Raw genomic sequence first — 17,876 nt, forward strand, 5'->3', positions numbered from 1 at the left:
ATCTTTTGGAGGCATCCTAGACCAGATCCGACCTCACCATTGCATGCGGAAGGCCATTTCCATGAATTTTGGTTATAAAGTTGGCCTATTTTGGTGAGAAATTTTTTTTCTCCATTTTTGCTATATCGTACAGATTTTTCGAATATCCCTGTATTTTTCAAAAAAAAAATATTTTCATTTTTCTGAAAAATTGTTTTGGAAAAATTCAAAAATAAAAAAAAATTGAATTTTTTTTTGAAAAATATCGATCAAAAAAATTTGAAGAGAATAAAAAAAAAATCAAAAAAAAGAAAAATCAAATTTTGGGGGGTCCGCAGACCCCCCCGTACTCCCGTAACCTGCAGGTCGCAGGCGTACCGCTTTCTGTAGACTGTCGTACCGCCGGCCAGATCCCGCAGTACGCCGCCGAGTCCTTCCCGCCGAGATCTTCCTCTGCACGTGCCGTACTCCAGTCTCCGCCTCCCGGCGCCTTGTCCACGAGCGGCCCCCGCAGCGCCTCCTCGGCGCCTAGCGCCGCCTCCACCCTCGGTCTCCGCCCGGCAACCACAGCTCCGCCTCGGCTCCGTCTGCCCTCCGCTTCGGCCTCGGCTCCGTCCGCCACCGGCGCAACACAGATCCTCGTCCAGTCACGAAGATCGGAGGACTGCGCCCGCCACGTGGCAGGCGGCCACTGGCTCGCGGTAAAAACTTACCTAGTCAGCTTTTTCCATACTACCACGCATCATCCGTACGGACTGCCACATCAGCAGCCACATTAGCCTGCACAGTCAGCAATTCCGTACAGTACGGAATACCCAGTCAGCTTGCCACGTAATCCGTCTGTACGGTACGGACGCTTAGTCAGCAGGCGAAGTTTTTGCGATGGTCATACGGCCGTCAAATTTAATCGCGTGACTTGCTGACATCAGCGCCACATCAGCAGGGTTTGAAAATTTTTGGACCCCCTCTCATTTGCATTTTTGATTTTGCAGTTCAACTTCAAATGGCCATAACTTGCTCATTTTTGCTCCTTTTTTGGTGCAATTTTTTTTGAAATGGGCTAGAATTTCGTGCTCTCTGCAGTGGTGAAAGAATTTTTTGATTTTGATGCATGGATTTTTCAGAAAATGCAGTTTTTGGTGACTGTCCCTGAGTAATCCCAGTTTTTGCAACTTCAGAGGCTTCGTTTGGGGTCATCCGACCTCCTTTTTAGGTGCCGTTTTTTTTGAAAGTGCGTATTTTTTCGTCTAATTTCACATGATGCTATCAGATTGATGTCATTGTAAGTAGAAATTGTACTTTCAGATCTTGGCCATTTTTGGCTATCTTGGTACTTGTATATTTGCTTGAATCTCAGTTAGATTCGTTGCACTATTGATTGAAGTCTCTTGTATCTCATTTGAGAAGTTGTAAAATTTGCATCATAAGTCCACTTTGTCTTGTTTTGCAAGTGGCTCATTGTAATCGCACTAAGTATAAAGTGCCAAAATCATCACTTTAGGGGGGGTAATTTGATTGATTGAATTTGGGGGGTGTCTCTTGTGCTTTTGTGCTCTTGTGTTCTTTCCTTTTTGCTGCTATGGGTTCTTCTAAGTTTCCTCTCTTAACTCCACATAATTATGCTACTTGGAAAATTGATGCATGGAGTAAACTTATGGAAAAAGGACTCACTCATTACATTGATGGAACTATTGTTGCTCCAGCTGATCCTAAGGCTGATCCAGTTGGTCACTTAGATTGGCTCACTAAAAATATCATGGCAATTGGTACCTTAAGAAAGTATGTATCAAAGGATCTCATTTTTCATATTGAGAAATGTACTCTAATCAAGGATGCTTGGCAAAAGTTTCAAGACTTGTATGGTCAAGTTGATGAGATTAGGGGATATCAAATTGATAGTGATCTCACCATGTTAGATCCCAAGAACTTTGATACTATACAAGATTATGTCACTAAGGCAAATGAGTTGAGGGCACAACTCAAAGATTGTGGCATTGATAAAAAGGATACTCAATTGATATTCAACTTGATAGGCAAGCTTCCACAAGAATATGCAGCATTTGTTTCTAGTTTCCAAACTCATAGGATGACAATGGGTTCAAGCTACAAAATGCCTACATTTGATGCTTTCAATGAAATGTTGATGATGGAACAAACTAAGTTGATAAGCATGGGCATTCTTAAGGCTTCTTCTAAGTCTCAAGCATTAGTGGCAAATCAAGGAAACAAAGGAAATCAAGGAAAGGACAACTCAAACAAGAAGAAATGGCAATCAAAACCTAAAGAAAAAGCATCATCTTCTCCACAACAAGGAGATTCATCCTCTTCCAAGAGAGATAATTCACCAAAGAAGGAGAGACCTACTTGTGCTTATTGTAAAAAGATTGGTCATGAGGAACATCGTTGCCATACTAAGAAGATTGATGAGCTCACACATATCATCAAAAAGCATAACATTGATTTGCCTAAAGTCTACAAAAAGGATGATTCATCTTCCTCACATTCAAAAGGAAAAGGGCAAGCATTCATGGCTTCTACAAGTGGAAAAACTCACTCTTTTGGAACAAGAAAAGGAAAAGCTCTATGTGCTACAACAAATCATACTTCAGAGAGATGACTTCTAGATTCAGGGGCTTCTCATCATATGGCATCTTCACAGTCTATGTTCTCTACATTTGAGCCTTGCACCATGCCACAGATTTTGATGGGCAATCATACATACATGGATGTGATTGGGAAAGGATCTATTGACATTGGGGATAACTCCTTCAATGATGTGTTGTGTGTACCCCATTTGACAAACAATCTCCTTTCTATCTATCAAATCACACATGGCGCAACTAAGAGAGTTGTGGAGTTCACACCTGACTCAGTTTTTATTAGAGACATGGAGACTAGAGCTATCATTGCAACTGGGGTGGTTGATCATGCATCTCGGTTATACTCCTTTTCAGATTTTGTTGATGATGATGATTTCACATTTGATGATTCTACACATGATGATCACACTTATTGTGATGATTCAGATTTTGAGGAGAACTTTGGACACTTGAACATGGGGATTCTCACATGTGACCCCGTTCTTGAGTCTTGTATTTCATCTCCTCATATTGATATCACATCACCTATTGTACCTGATGATGCAGATAGTGCGACAGTTTTGCCTTCATGTGATTCAGTGCAGCAGGATATACATTGTCTTCCAGCTTCAGATTCATGGGATGATTACATGACAGATATTGCAGGTTTGTTTGTGGAATCCTACATTGCAGATTTGGGAGACATCATTGATGACATACATCTTCTCTTTGATGAAGATGATCCTTCTTCGATTGTTGCGAGGGCACACTCTGACCCTCTTGTTCATTCTCTACATGATCATTCTTTCGAGGTTGACATGATTGTGGATACTTATGTACAACAGTTGGAGGAGGTCTCTTTATTCTTTGAGGAGACACATGAGTCTTTGGACATTGTTCTACATTCATCTTCACTAGATCTTGGAGTGCCTTTTTCAGCAGTGTGGCACAGTTTACCACCTTTGGAAGGGGTATCTTTTAGCAACGACATGGGGACACTTGAGCAGTTTTCAGAGATTCCTTTCATCATGAGTTTTCTTCATACATCTTCCCTTCATGATTGGGGAGACTTTATGGATACACCTTTGGTTTTGTTTCTTCCTAAGGGGAGGAATGTTGTTCGACGTTCGTGGAGCAATTTCTTCATACATCGAGCTTCTATCATTGGTGCAAATTGTTCATTGAGGGAGGATCACAGTTTGACTTCTCTTCTTCTCTCATATGGGGGGGACTTTTTCCTCACATGGGGTTTTGTTCCTCACATACTTCTTTGAGAGTTCTCTTGTATAGCTTTCATCTCTCTTTTGGGGGAGGGTTTTTTCCCATTGGGTTTTTCTCTCTTTCCCCACTTTGTGAGAGATTTCATTGCATTGGTTTGCATGCATTTGCATTTGTGCATGGGTACCTAACATGGCCTCGTAGCCGGGACCCATCTTGCATTGCTTAGTTGCATTGTAGACTTAAGTGCATTCCCCTAAGTTGCACTTAAGGGGGGGTGTTGGTGTAAATAATTATTCATCATGGATATTATTACACTTACTTAAGTTTACTTAGGATAATGCATTTCATAGTAGTTTGGATATGAGACACTTGGGTGTTTGTGTCACATTGGGATAGTGTGTGTAGGAGAAATTCCACCTCTTATGGTGTTGATCTTGTTATTACACTATCATATCCACTTATTGTGGAGTGATAATTCCACCTTCGGTGGGTGATCCACCTCATGTGGAATATTATATTATTTCTCCTACCTACCCACACCTATTTCCTACCTACCCTTTTTTCTCATTGAGCCACATGTCATGTTTGTGTGCTCATACATCCATATGGCCTTGCCTATATAAGCAGGCCTCTATTCATTGTATTGGTGATAATCCAGTTAGTTGTTGATCATTTTCTATTGATGAGAATACAGTTTATTCTTGTCCCATATTATGTCTCTATCTTGTACATTTCATTGACCTCTTGATCTTGGCAAAATCCAACAGGCATCAACAATTGTTCTTAATATTTATGCATTCATGTTATCTAACCGACATGTAATTTGATATTGTAAATATCTTTGTAAGCCGACATAAGACATGATAAGTTATAGAGGGTATATAGGTTAGTTGGATTAAGATCATTATATACATAGGAGATTATGGATATGTGAATGTGATACAATGCAAAATATATCAGAGAGATTATGTATGTGAGGATATTCATGTATGGGTTATTCTGGTAAAGGGTTTAGGGTTTTATACTGGAATAAACAAAGCTTAAACCAGAATGGTATTCTGGCATAGAAGATGCTATCTTAGCAGTTCAACACTTCTTCGGATTGTAGTCTAAATTTATATGTAGTCAGTGAGGCTCCTTTTGTGATTAAGCAGTGTGCTCTAGGCTGTAAACCTTCCTACAAGTGTAGTACCCTTATATTATGTAATATCTCTTCATATGGCCAGTGTATTGATATTGTGGGTCAGCAATCCCATTGTGGTTTTTCCTCTTTGAGGTTTTCTACTTATAAATCTATGTTATGATTCTCATTTATGTGATTGGTTTATTGGTTGCTTTACTTCTTTCAATTTTGTATGTATCAGTATATCGGTTGGTGTATGCATTTTTTAATAAGGCTAAAATTGATAATTCCGGTACAACACTGATTGACCACCCCCTCTCAGTGTTATTGGATTCCAACAGTTGTTTCTCCAAACCCATGTCCATGGATTCCATATTCAAGATCTTCCTCAAGCTGTTAACTTCCTCCAAGACACAAGGCTATGATACCAATTGTTGGAATCCAATAACACTAAGAGGGGGGGGGGTGTTAATCAATGTTATACCAGATGAATTAATTTTAGCCTTATTAAAACATGAATACACCAACCGGTATACCGGTACATACATAATTGGAAGAAGTAAAGAAACCAATAAGCCAATCACATAAATGATAATCATAACACACAAAATTATACGTGGAAAACCTCAAAGAGGAAAAACCACGGTGGGATTTGTGACCCAAAATATCAATCCACTGGCCATATGAAGAGATGTTACAAAATAGAAGGGGCTTGCACTTGTAGGAAGGCTTACAGCCTAAAGCACATTGCTCAATCACAAATGGAGCCTCACTGACTACATATAAATCCAGACTACAATTTGGAGAAGTGTTGAATTGCTTAAGCTTTGTCTGTTCCGGTCTGAAACCCTAAACCCTTTACCGGAATAACCCTTACTTAAATATCCTCACATACATAATCTCTCTGATGTATTTCACATTATATCACACTCACATATCCATCACCATTTTCTATATCAAAATGATCTAATCCAACTGACCTATATACCCTATACAACTTATCATGCTTTATGTCATCTTAGAAAGATAATTACAATGTCAAATTACATGTCGGATAGATAACATAAATAAATGAATATAAAAAAAAATTACTGATGCCCGATCCAAGAGATGTCGGTCTCCAATACCAATAACCATATTCTAAACCATGTCGGCTTGCATTGCCGGTAACCAATTAAATCCTTCTGCCCTGCCAGTGCCAGTGTCGGTGTAGTGTCTGTGAAGTGCTTGTCAATACACAACTGAGCCAAAACATGAAGCTGGAACAAAATTCCATGTTGCCATCAATGACAACATAGTAAAACCAACCAATTGAGTGCCAATTGCCAACATATATATGTATATATACATATATACATATATACAGATATATATTGTTAGGATTCCCATAGATACTGAGAGGGGGGGTGAATCAATATTTAACTGGTGAGTTGAATTTCTTGACTTAAAAAATGCAGAACATATTATAACACTGTACCAGTATGCAAGAAATAATGCAATAAACAGAAATGAAAGTAACCACATAAGAAACACACCATAACACAAGATTTTAACGAGCAAACTCGGTGTGGGAAAAATCTCGGCGGGATTTGTGACCCACAATATTCACTTACTGGCCAATAAGGGAATATTACTTACAATAGGGGGCTTGCACATGCAGGAAGGCCAAGTGCCTAGAGCTCACTGCTCAATGGGAAGTCTCACTGACTTACAATGTGGATTATGCAAATCCAATGTCTTGTACTGCTTTACAATAGCATCTTCAATGCTAGATTCAGAACCGGTTTCTGCTCTGTTCTTTACATATACCCCTTAACCTATATTTCGCATAATAGGTCTGCCTCCTAATTTTTCTCCATACATATAAAATGTCTACAATAATTTCTCTTATATATGAGAGTCATTTTACAACATGCCAAGTCGGCTTACAAAGTTTTTACAATAATAAACAAAATATAATATATCAAAAATCCCATCGGCCTCTGTGCCGGTATGCTTCCTTTTTCTGCCGGTGCCGGTGTAGAGTGTGATCTATTAATGCTTGTGTGATGCCTTGCCGGTGCCATAGGATTGTAAGGTTGCCATCAATGACAAAACCTTCAATCACCTTCAATGTCTCATTGGAGTGTGCATATACCAACATATATATGTATGTATATACACATATGTATGTATGTATGTATGTATATGTATATGTATATATATAGTGTATGCATTTATGTATGTAGAGAGAGAGAGAGAGAGAGAGAGAGAGAGAGAGAGTCGCAAGGGGAAGAACCAAAACACCAAAACCAAAGAGAAAATCCTCAAAAGAAAAAAACAAGAAACAAGGCAAGGAGCAATGAAAAACAACCCAAATGAAAAATGATAAAAAAAAAAGTTGGCAAGGAAAGGAGGAGGAGAGAAGAAGAATGGGGAGGGTTGAGGGAAGGGGAGGGGGTGGGAGTGGGGTAGTGGGGGGCAAGGAGGGATGACCGTGAGAAGAGGAGGGCATATACAAGGGTGTAGAGGGTTGGTTTCAATGGTGGGATAACAAGGCATGCCAAAAGAAATCGAGTTTCTAAATACCATCACGATTGAGTTTGGAAGCATGACTAAAAATTTGGATAGCTTCTAAGAGTTTCTTCTTGAAAAAATTATCTTCCTTAGCTAAGACTTGAGTGTCTTCTAAAGGGATGTGATGCTTCACATATTGACCTCAAGATTGCCCACCTTACACATGTCTTCCAATTGAATGGGTACAATAGAGAACACATTTCTAGAGCTTTCAAACAAGCTAAATCCTATTGTGATCCCAATCCTGAGGTTAAAACCCCCCATTCCCTTGCTATTGCCTCTCTCCCCTACATTGAAGGCCTCTCCAATAAAATTTCCAAGATCCTCCTAAAAAAGGGCCTTCATTGTACCTTTAAACCCATTCAAACTTAAGAAGGCACATCCCCTCTCCTAAACACCCTAGAGACCTCTTCCTTAATGCAGGTGTATAGAAACTGACGTGTTCTTGTGGCTCCCGCTACATTGGTGAGATAGACTGCTCGATTGGCACTAAAATCAAAGAGCATCATGCTGATTTAACTCATGAGAGAGTCTTGAAGTCGGCCCTCGCCAAACGTTCCATGAAAACCATACATCACATCCCCTTAAAAGACACTCAAGTCTTAGCTAAGGAAGATAATTTTTTCAAGAGAAAATTCTTAGAAGCTATCCAAATTTCTATTCATGCTTCCAAACTCAATCGTGATGGTGGTTGGAACCTCAGTTTCTCTTGACACTCCTTGTTATCCCACCTTTGAAACCAACCACTTACACCCTTGTATTTTCTCTCCTCTTCTCCTGATCAACCCTCCTTGCCCTCCACCATCCCACTCCCACCCCCTCCCCTTTCCTAGATCCTCCATTCTTCTTTTCTCCTCCTCCTTTCCTTGCCAACTCTTCATTTTCTTTTTCTCCTTTTTCCTTTGGGTTGTTTTTCATTACTGCTTCTCTTTTTTCGTGTTTTTCTTTTGGATCTTTTCTCTTTGTTTTTAGTGTTTTGGTTCTTCCCCTTACCGGTGTTTAGGTATTTGTTTTTGTTTGTTTTGGTTTCTAGAGAGAGAGAGATGCTTGTTGTTCTCTTATTTTTTCTAGTTGTTTATTCTCATGTTTGCTCATTTTTTGTGGTTGTTTCTTTTTTTATTTTTGGTCTTTTGCCTTTTTTGTGTTTCTTCTATTTCTATGTTTTTCAACTTTTTGTTCTTTTGTTAGTTGAATTTACAACCTAAATACAATTAGGTGTAACTTAATTGATTCTTATGTTGTTTTTTGTCATCGTGTTCCTTTATCTTGGTTTTCTTATTTTTTGTGTTTTCTATTTTTTTCTTTTGTGATTTGAATCTTCTCTTATTCCTTTTCTGTATTTTTTTGTCATTGCATTCCTTTCTATTATTTTTCTTCTTTTTTGTGTTTTTTGCATGTTTATATTTTATTGTATTTTTATGGTTATGTTAGTTTTTAATTGTGGTTCTTATTTGGTTAGTTAGTGTTTTATTGTTAGTTAGTTTTTTTTTTTGTAATTTTCATATCTCTTTCTTCTTTTGTAATGTTAATCTTTGTTTGTTTTATTATAAAAGTAGTGTTAGCTAGGGCGCTGATCCTTGACATAGCTAAGAGGCTATCAACAACACAATAGCAACACATAATCAAAACTGAAAGCGAGAGTCTAATAGTAGTGAATAAAAGAGCAACAGGGATAATGTTAGTCTTTGTTATATTTATATATGTTATTGTAATTTTTTGTAATGTATGTATTGTTAGTTATTGCTTTTTATTTTTGTTCTTATTGTTAGTTTATGTTTTTGTAGTTAGTATTGTTTGAGTTCCTAGGTTGTTTTGTTAATATTTATGTTTCTTTTTTGTTATTTTAGTATATGGTTTAGTTTCTTTGTTCGTTTTCTTAGTTTGGTGTATTGGTAGCATTTGTTTGTGTTTTGTGTATTTTGTTTCTTATATCATAATCACAACATACATAATTATATGCTACTTCATCTATACACCTATTGTAAATTTTGTCTAGTGGTTTTCCTTCTTTTCTCTTCTTTTTTTTGTGTTTATTGTTCTTTCATGTTGTTTGCTTTTTATTTTTCCCTTTCCTTTGTCCCTCTCTTGGTTTGCTTAATTTTCTTTTTTCTTTCTTCTTCCCCTTGGATCCCTTGGATATTTGCATCTTCTCCCCCACCCTTCTCCTTTTAGTCACCTTGATCCGCTGCAATTTTCATTCTCTTTTCAAGCTTCCTCATCCTGATGATGGATCATGGAGCATGATTCGAAACAATGAAAAATGATCATAGAGTTATATCCATAAGCCATCAAGACAATTTATCACAGACCATAGAAATTTCATGCATCTAACAAACAATAGTTCAAACATTTAGATAATGATACTAAAGTTAATATTATTCTTAAAAATGCACCAACCAAAGAGTTCTTCTAATAATTATTCCTTAAATGATCAAATCATCTAAAATAAGAATATATCTCATTCACAATACTAAAGTTAATATTATTCTTAAAAATGCACCAACCAAAGAGTTCTTCTAATAATTATTCCTTAAATGATCAAATCATCTAAAATAGCGGTGACAAAATGGAAAACCCCCCTAATCCCCCTAATTGGATAGAGAAAAAAATTGCTGAAAGATGGAATCTCCCCCCACAGTTTGAAATCTTCAACAACGGTGCCAAAAACAAAAGGAGTTTGACCAAATGGTCAACCCCCAAAATTACATTGGTATAAGCTGAACTTTGATGGTTCAACCCAAAATACCTGTCAAGCAGGGGGTGAAATCATCCACGACCATTTGGGGAACACTGTAGTAGCCTATGCGGGCAACCTAAAGAACAATATTGTCGCTCAAGCAGAGGGAATGGCCCTCCCATGGGGTCTGAAATTTCCCAACTCCATAGGAATTAAACAGCTGGAAATTGAAGGAGACTCACAAATTATTGTGGAAACGGTGAAAGGGAGATCTACTGCTGGTTGGAGAGTGGAGTCCATTTTGAGGGATGTCAGGAGCCTACTGGCCAACCTGGATGGCTTCACCATCCGACATGTCTTTAGAGAAGGAAACAAAGCTGTCGATTCCATGGTGGCAATGGGAAGGCTGCAAAACAGCTTACGATGTTGGAGGGACCCCAGTTTGCTACCGGTTACCACCAAGGTGATCTTGGAGAGGGAAAAAACCTACGTCCAAGATGGAACCTGTTTATCCGTCCAAAGATGAAGAAAACCAACTTTCAAATTTTAAGTTGGGACGGGAATCCCGCCCATTATGAACTCAAGCTGCCACGCATCCACGATAGACTTAGTCACCACTCTCACAAGGGATGGATTTATGATGACAGTATAGATATGGGGAATGATTATTCCCTAATTATTATTCGGATGAAGCCAACTGGCGGCGATAAAAGCGAAGGAAGGGAAAGGTGAAATCACACTAGCTCGATTGAAGGTTTGCACGTTCCTAGTAGATTTCCTAATTTTGATATCTACTCAGACATAAGAGATAATAATCACCCCGATTATTACGTCCTCTTATCTCAAGTTCGACACACATTTTATATCAACTCTGCCTTAATTCTGCCTCGGCTCTGCGTTTTTGCTAGAAGGACTCACATTCACTCTGTTAAGCTGGAGGAACCGCGAATGGGGGGGACAGGCTTAGACTAGAACCCGATAAAGTGGATGATTTTAGAGCTAAACTGACGGTGTGGTTCGTCTGATCGGAGGGCGGCATTGATAAGTTCATGGAAAATATGAAGGGAAATGATGGAAGACTCTCTAAGCAATTTGTGACTTCTTGGGAAGACATAAGAGTTACCATGGGGGGTATCTTGTTTGAAATCAATGAAGAGGTCATAGCCCAGGCGACGGGTCTTTCTATGGAGGGGAGGAAATGGAAAAATCAGAGCTTTATTGCGGATACCACCAGCCTGAACCAGTTCTTCTGAGAGGGCGAAAACCCTGTTAAGAGGGCTGGCGGATTCAACAGGTAGAAGCTCCCTCCCCTATGGGATGAGGTTTGTTATATTGTGATGAAGTATTTCATGCTGGAGGGAAGGTATGGTATCTTCTATTACTACCATCTCCCTTTCCTTAACCATTTGAGAAATAAGGACTATATTTCCATTCCATTTTTCTTGTTGCATTCTCTGGACACTAATGTTAAGGACATTGTTGAAGCTAAGAAAAAAGGGAAAAATTTCCCTATCCTCCACCAAGGCCTCATTCTTCGCGTGTACAACTTCCACCTCGCTCTCTACCCGCCTCGTTCCATCTCCGTCCAGAATGTGACTAATACCAGCCCTTCAACCCACCCTTCTCCTAAAAATGATGCTAGTCCCCCTCGGCTCCCGGAAATTGGCTCTTGCAGCAAGAAAACTAAAAAACACTCCCCTAAGGAGGTCAAAACTCCTAAGAAAGTCAGAATCCAGGAGATTGATTCTGACATGGATATCACCGATGAGGCCAATACCCCCCGCCGCTCTAGCAGGCTTGCCTATAAACCCTCAGAAAAATCTCTGAGAGACCCCTCCTCTTCGCATGACATTGGAAATTCCATCCCAACTAATAATGTGGTTTTACTCCACCATAACCCGACCCCTCACTATGTCAGCTCCACCTAGGCTTCTGAAAGCCCCACCTCTTCAAAGAGTCCGAAGCCTGCAAATTTCCCCTCCCCGACTTTCAGACTGGAGAAAATGATGGTTGTGGAGGAGGCAAGTAGCATAAAAGAGGAGGAGGAAAACAACCTGGCAGAGCTGGAGAAAAAGATGGTGGCCCTTTCTGACAATGTGCAGGATATCACCAGCAAACTAGAGGCGGCAGAGTCCAAAATGCACGATGTTTCTAAATTCACGTTGAATGTTATGCGCTGCTCGGCTACCACTTTGTGCCTCATGCAGGAAAGCGCATCCAAAGGTAAAGGCAAGGATGACGAGGACTACAAGGCCCTGTTCAAATTCCTCACCAAGGAATGGGCAAGAAAGCTCCTCCCGAAGAGGAGCCATGGGAAAAAGAAGTAATTCTCTGAATGCAGCAGAAAGCTGGGTTTTTGTCTACATTTAGTAGCCTATGGGTGGATAACGTTAGCCTATACTTTTGTTTGAATTTCTATGTTTATTGCCCTGCATGGCAAATGTCTAAAACTCTGCTTATTACTGATTTATTTCTGATAAACTCTCGTAGAATGATAATTGTTTTTGATAGAGGTAAAAGGCTGTAACTCTGCTGATTATATGCGGACAGTGGTCCTGCCACTGTTCTCCTTAATGTTCCTATGGGTCAACCCCCTTGTTTTTTGGCTGCTTTTAATATAAAAAACAATTAAAAAAAATAAACTAAATTTAAAATTGAATTTTAAAATTAAAAAATAAGATCTACAAACATGAGATCATTATGTCCAAGACAAGTTATGTAATATGTGAGCACTCAAATTAAGTCATGATTAAGTCAAAAGTCCTCCACAAATCTGAATTAAAAATAACATTAGGGGACGAAATAAACAAAGTCACATTGGAATATGAAGGTTCTAGAATTTACCTTTGACATGGAGTCTATGTTGGTTTGTGACTTTGATTTTCTAGGCAAGTTTATTGTATTGTATTTTACGTTAATTTTTATGCCGGCTTAGGTGAGACTGACTTTGTCACTTTCTAACTGATTGAATTATTAATTTTATGTCAATTACTAAACGACATTAATATGTCTTTAAATGAGAATTTTTGTTCGAAGCAAATTAGATAAATAATAATTAATAATAAATACTTTTGTTTGGCTAAGTCCGCGTTCAAATAATTATCCAAGGCAAAATTTTCCATGCATTTTGGTGTTCCATTTCAATGGTAATGCATTACTTGGACTCTTTCTCTCCTTCTAGGCTGACTTTGACTATGTGATAATAAAAATATAAGTGGCTTGCAGTTTTTTTTGAAAGTTTATTATATACTTTGAATTTTATTAAGGATATTTGATTTTTAAATTTCATGTCTACATTGGAATTTTTAGTTTATGATTAGTTATACTACTTTTAGAAATGAAGTTTCAATTTTCTTGATTTTTAATTTTTTGTTTAGATTGAAATTTTTAATTTACAAGATCGATATAGGTTAGTTATATTACTTTTAGTAATAAAGTTCAAACTTTTGAAATTTAAATCTAATTTAGGTTCGCTTTGTTATCTTTAATTAGTTATTATGTGCTGATTTGAAGTGTAGAACATTTCAATTGTCACTTTTATAATTATATTTGATGGAAAAATCTAATTCATTTGAATATCTATTATCTAGCACATATCTAGTATTAAAAGAACACTTCTTACTAACATTTTGGAGCATGAAAGTACTATAATTATGATACTAATATTATATTAGAAATCTAAAATAGATTACATAATTTCTCGATGTCTTTAATCTTTATTCAAAGTTAGTAAATATACATCTAAAGGGTTTAGCGAAATGGAGAAGTTTTTTCAACCTAGAAAACTCTTGTACCCATGCTACCATTTTTATGTAAGATCTAGAAATCATGGCAATAAAGTTTTAGACTTATAACTTAGAGAAGTTCATAGATACAATTACAATTCATTTTTGTAAAAGCATTAGATACTATTATTTATAGGATAACTCTGTACTCATGAAAGTTATCCACATAGCCAAACACAATTTTCACTGATTCGCATGTAATCATATGATGGGTCTTCATGTTTTGGAACACAAGAAAAATAATTGGAAACATTTCACAAAGTCAAATAAGAATCAAACCAAGAGCCAAGTAGTATTATTTATTGTTTAACTCTTAAGCATTCATTTTAGTATCACATTTGATCTTAGTTAAATTGTTTCTCAGATTATTTATTTATCAATACTAAATAACAAATTTAACCTAGAACACGTATGCAAAGATGTTATTTATTTCTTTACATTTTTGTTGAACTTATATTCCTTCACACCTTAGTGTTTATTTATTTTATAATTAGGGTTTTAGATTTGATTTTTTAAATTATTTCATATTGATTAGGCTTTGTACCACCTTATATTTTTTATTACTACATTGATTAGGTTTTAGATTTTCATTAGTGATATCTATTTAATCCCTACCCAACCATCCTTAGATTGTCCACTCTTGCTATATATCATTCATCATAGATTTTGGTAGGTCATTATCTTAATCTTTTATCCATGTGTGCCCCACTAATTTTTACACGTTCCTTCAATTCTTGTTATTTGATCCTTCCATCCTTAATACTTTCATTCCTTTTCATCCTATGGATATAAATATATTATCTATGAAGAGATAATTTAGCCATGTTCGTGTTGTCTTCTCCTTCATGTAGTTGGTTTTTGCTCATTCTTTACTTTAGGATACCCTCACCTCACTTATTCATGACCTCCACTTTTATCCTCCGTTTCTAATGATATGCGTTGATAGAAAAACCTTGATCAAAGTCTCATGTTTAATATTTTGTTATGTGTTTCATCCCAACTATCAAGACTTATAGATTCAAAATCATCATTATCTCCAACCTTACACTTATTATCAAAATAAGTTTTAGCTATAACACATTTATCAATTGATTTATTAAATAAATAACGTAAAGCATTTGTATCACATGAAGCATTACATATTGTAGTGTTAGATCTTAGACATTGATTTTTTATTTGACATGCTACACGCAATTGATCAAACTGACTATTTTCTTCTTTTAGTTTCATATGCATCATCCTTCTCTAAATGGTTTTCCTCTTCCATCATGTTCATCTTATTTTCAACATCTTCTACCTTCTTTTTAGCCACCTCAATAAGCAAAGTCAACTTTTCTTGTATTTCTTCTTTGTGCATTTTAACTTCCTTCAATTCTTGTTCAAGATTATTATTTTCACATAATAATTCATATTTTTCCTTTAATGAATCCTTTGCCTTTTTTATCAATTCTAAATTAAGAATACTAAATTTTATTAATTATTATTTGAAAACATCTCTTGCACACCTTAAATCCTCATTTTCTAACTTTAATAATTCCCATAAATACATATTTATTTCATTTTTTGTTATTTTTACTTCTCAAAATTTTAACACTAAATTCTTAATTGGTATGATTTCCCTCCTTATGCAACAACAACTAAGGTGCTCGCAACAAAACAAAATTTTGAAACGTTAACTAGAGTTTAAGATTTAATATTTTGTTGTGTAGTCAACCTTGGTGTGATGTAATAAAAAAAGGAGAACCTCTATGCAATAAGTATAAACCAGATTATAAAAAATAGCATTCATTCATATATATACATCTATAACATCATATATTCATATAATTAAGCTGAGAGGATTCCAATAATGGAATCTAAAACCTGTGTAACTAAAAACCCTTTTAAGAAAAAATTGACATGCTGACTTGGTAGTATAGTGGCGTTGGCAAAAGAGTGGGCATAGATGTTAAGGTTAAATTAATCAATATTATCATCCAACCTCCTAGGATAGAAAAAATCATCGCCTTAAATTAGAATCTACTAGGAAAAGTTTAAAGGCAATAAATGTAGCATTTAGTTCATTGAGTGATGGATCTAAATATAGAAAAGGTAGGCACAAGTGATAAATGAACAATTTCCTTTCTTTTTAAAAGGAAGGAATAAATGAATTATTCAACTTGATTTACTAAGGGTTGTAGTTGCATGTATTTCAGAAAAAGAAATTTAAATTAGAGGAAGATTTATCCATTAATCAAATGTGTTTGGGAATAACACTACATCAAACCCTGTTGGATTCCAATCGGAGTCGATGAATTTTTTTGGCACTTGGAGGCCATTTTCGATCCTAAGAAATTTCAATCGAAGGTGATGAAGCTTGCTGTTTGAGAGAGCCAAAGTGAGATCATTTCTTTTCATAAATTAAATGACATGTGCAGCTTCTAGTACCCTTGAAGTTGTGCTCTATCATCACAACAATAGATGAAGGTTGAAGAAGTTGTATCGGTCATAACTATTTGATAGAGAGCTAATAGTTGAAGGAGCACTTCCAAAAAATCTACCTTTTAGTGAATTTGAGGAATTTTATTTTTTGTTTTGTTGGGGATTCTAACATTTTACTTTTTACTTTTTATAATCCTTTAAATGATATTTTCCCAATTGTCATGCTATTGTCTGTACAAACTGTAGCATCCTAAATTGTACTCCCTTTCAATTTTATCCTCATTTGGGCCCTCACTTTGGCATTCATGTTTTGAGGCCTAATTGGAGACTTGATTCTACTCATACCATACATATTTGTCATGTTTTTGACCCTTGCACTTTATTTCCCCTTAATTTTTGTTGCCTGATTGGTCAGGACCAAGACGTGGTGCCCTGGTCATCCCAATTAGGATCCGTTTTTGGGCCCCTTAACGGTCACAACATTTGAGCGAGAATCTTGACCTCGTGTTGGCTCATGTTGGGAAATTAAGTTGTTTTTCAACGGGAAAGTATAAAAGGAGGTCTATCTCTCTCATTTTGATATACATTTGAATACACATACATCAATTCAATTTGACATCAAGCATTCAAGTTCAAGTGAGCAAGAAATCAATCTTCTTTCAAGCATTAGAGCGGAGATAGAGTCAAGATTCAAGCATTGAAGTTGACATTCATTTTCTATGTTCTTGAAGACTTCATGAAACCCTAATTCCATGTGGAGACAAACAAAACTTCACAAGGAGGTATAGCATTTGTGTTTCAGTCATTATTCAACATCTCCCTCAAAAGGAGAACATTTTCATTACGACAATTCAATCAGAACCCCTATTCCCAACCTATTTCCTTTCTATATTGTGTGCAAGAATAGGTACGAAGCTGCGATCTTTAGAATTGGGTTTATTTATAGTGACGAATTGATCCCCCATTGGAGTATGAAAAGTGTGGAGGACTAGGGTGACCACCACCACAGACTCAAAAAATCAAGAGCTCCTTCGACGAACAAATATGAATACATTTACATTTCTCAAATCTAGGTTCGTGGCTCGACCTGGCGAGTTTACCTCACCGTTCATGTGTTTTTACATCAATTCTTGCACATTTACCCTAATTTCAACATTTTCACAATTCAAATTAAAAGAGGGTAATCAATCAAAATAGCTAGTAAATCCAATAGAATTCCCAGCCCTTATCCTTGGTGATTTGTGGCTAGATCCATTGTGTTTACCCCTCTTTAATGTATTGGCTCCCAAGTAAAAATTAGTGGTTTTCATCTTTCTTGTGGTGGAAACCCTAATTTTTCACCATTAAATTTTGTTGAACCCAACTCCTTACGCATATAATTGTGATTTATGTTCTTAGATCTGAGTGTTTATGCATTTCAAATTCAAATTTACATTTACAAGTTTAATTTTTCATTAAGCTTTTTAAATTTAGAGGTTAAATTCACAAAACTAAAATTTTTAATTCTAAAATTGAGCTTGTGGGTTGTCTAATTT

The sequence above is a fragment of the Cryptomeria japonica genome, chromosome 10 (genome assembly GCF_030272615.1).
Source record: "Cryptomeria japonica chromosome 10, Sugi_1.0, whole genome shotgun sequence".
NCBI lineage: Eukaryota > Viridiplantae > Streptophyta > Pinopsida > Cupressales > Cupressaceae > Cryptomeria > Cryptomeria japonica.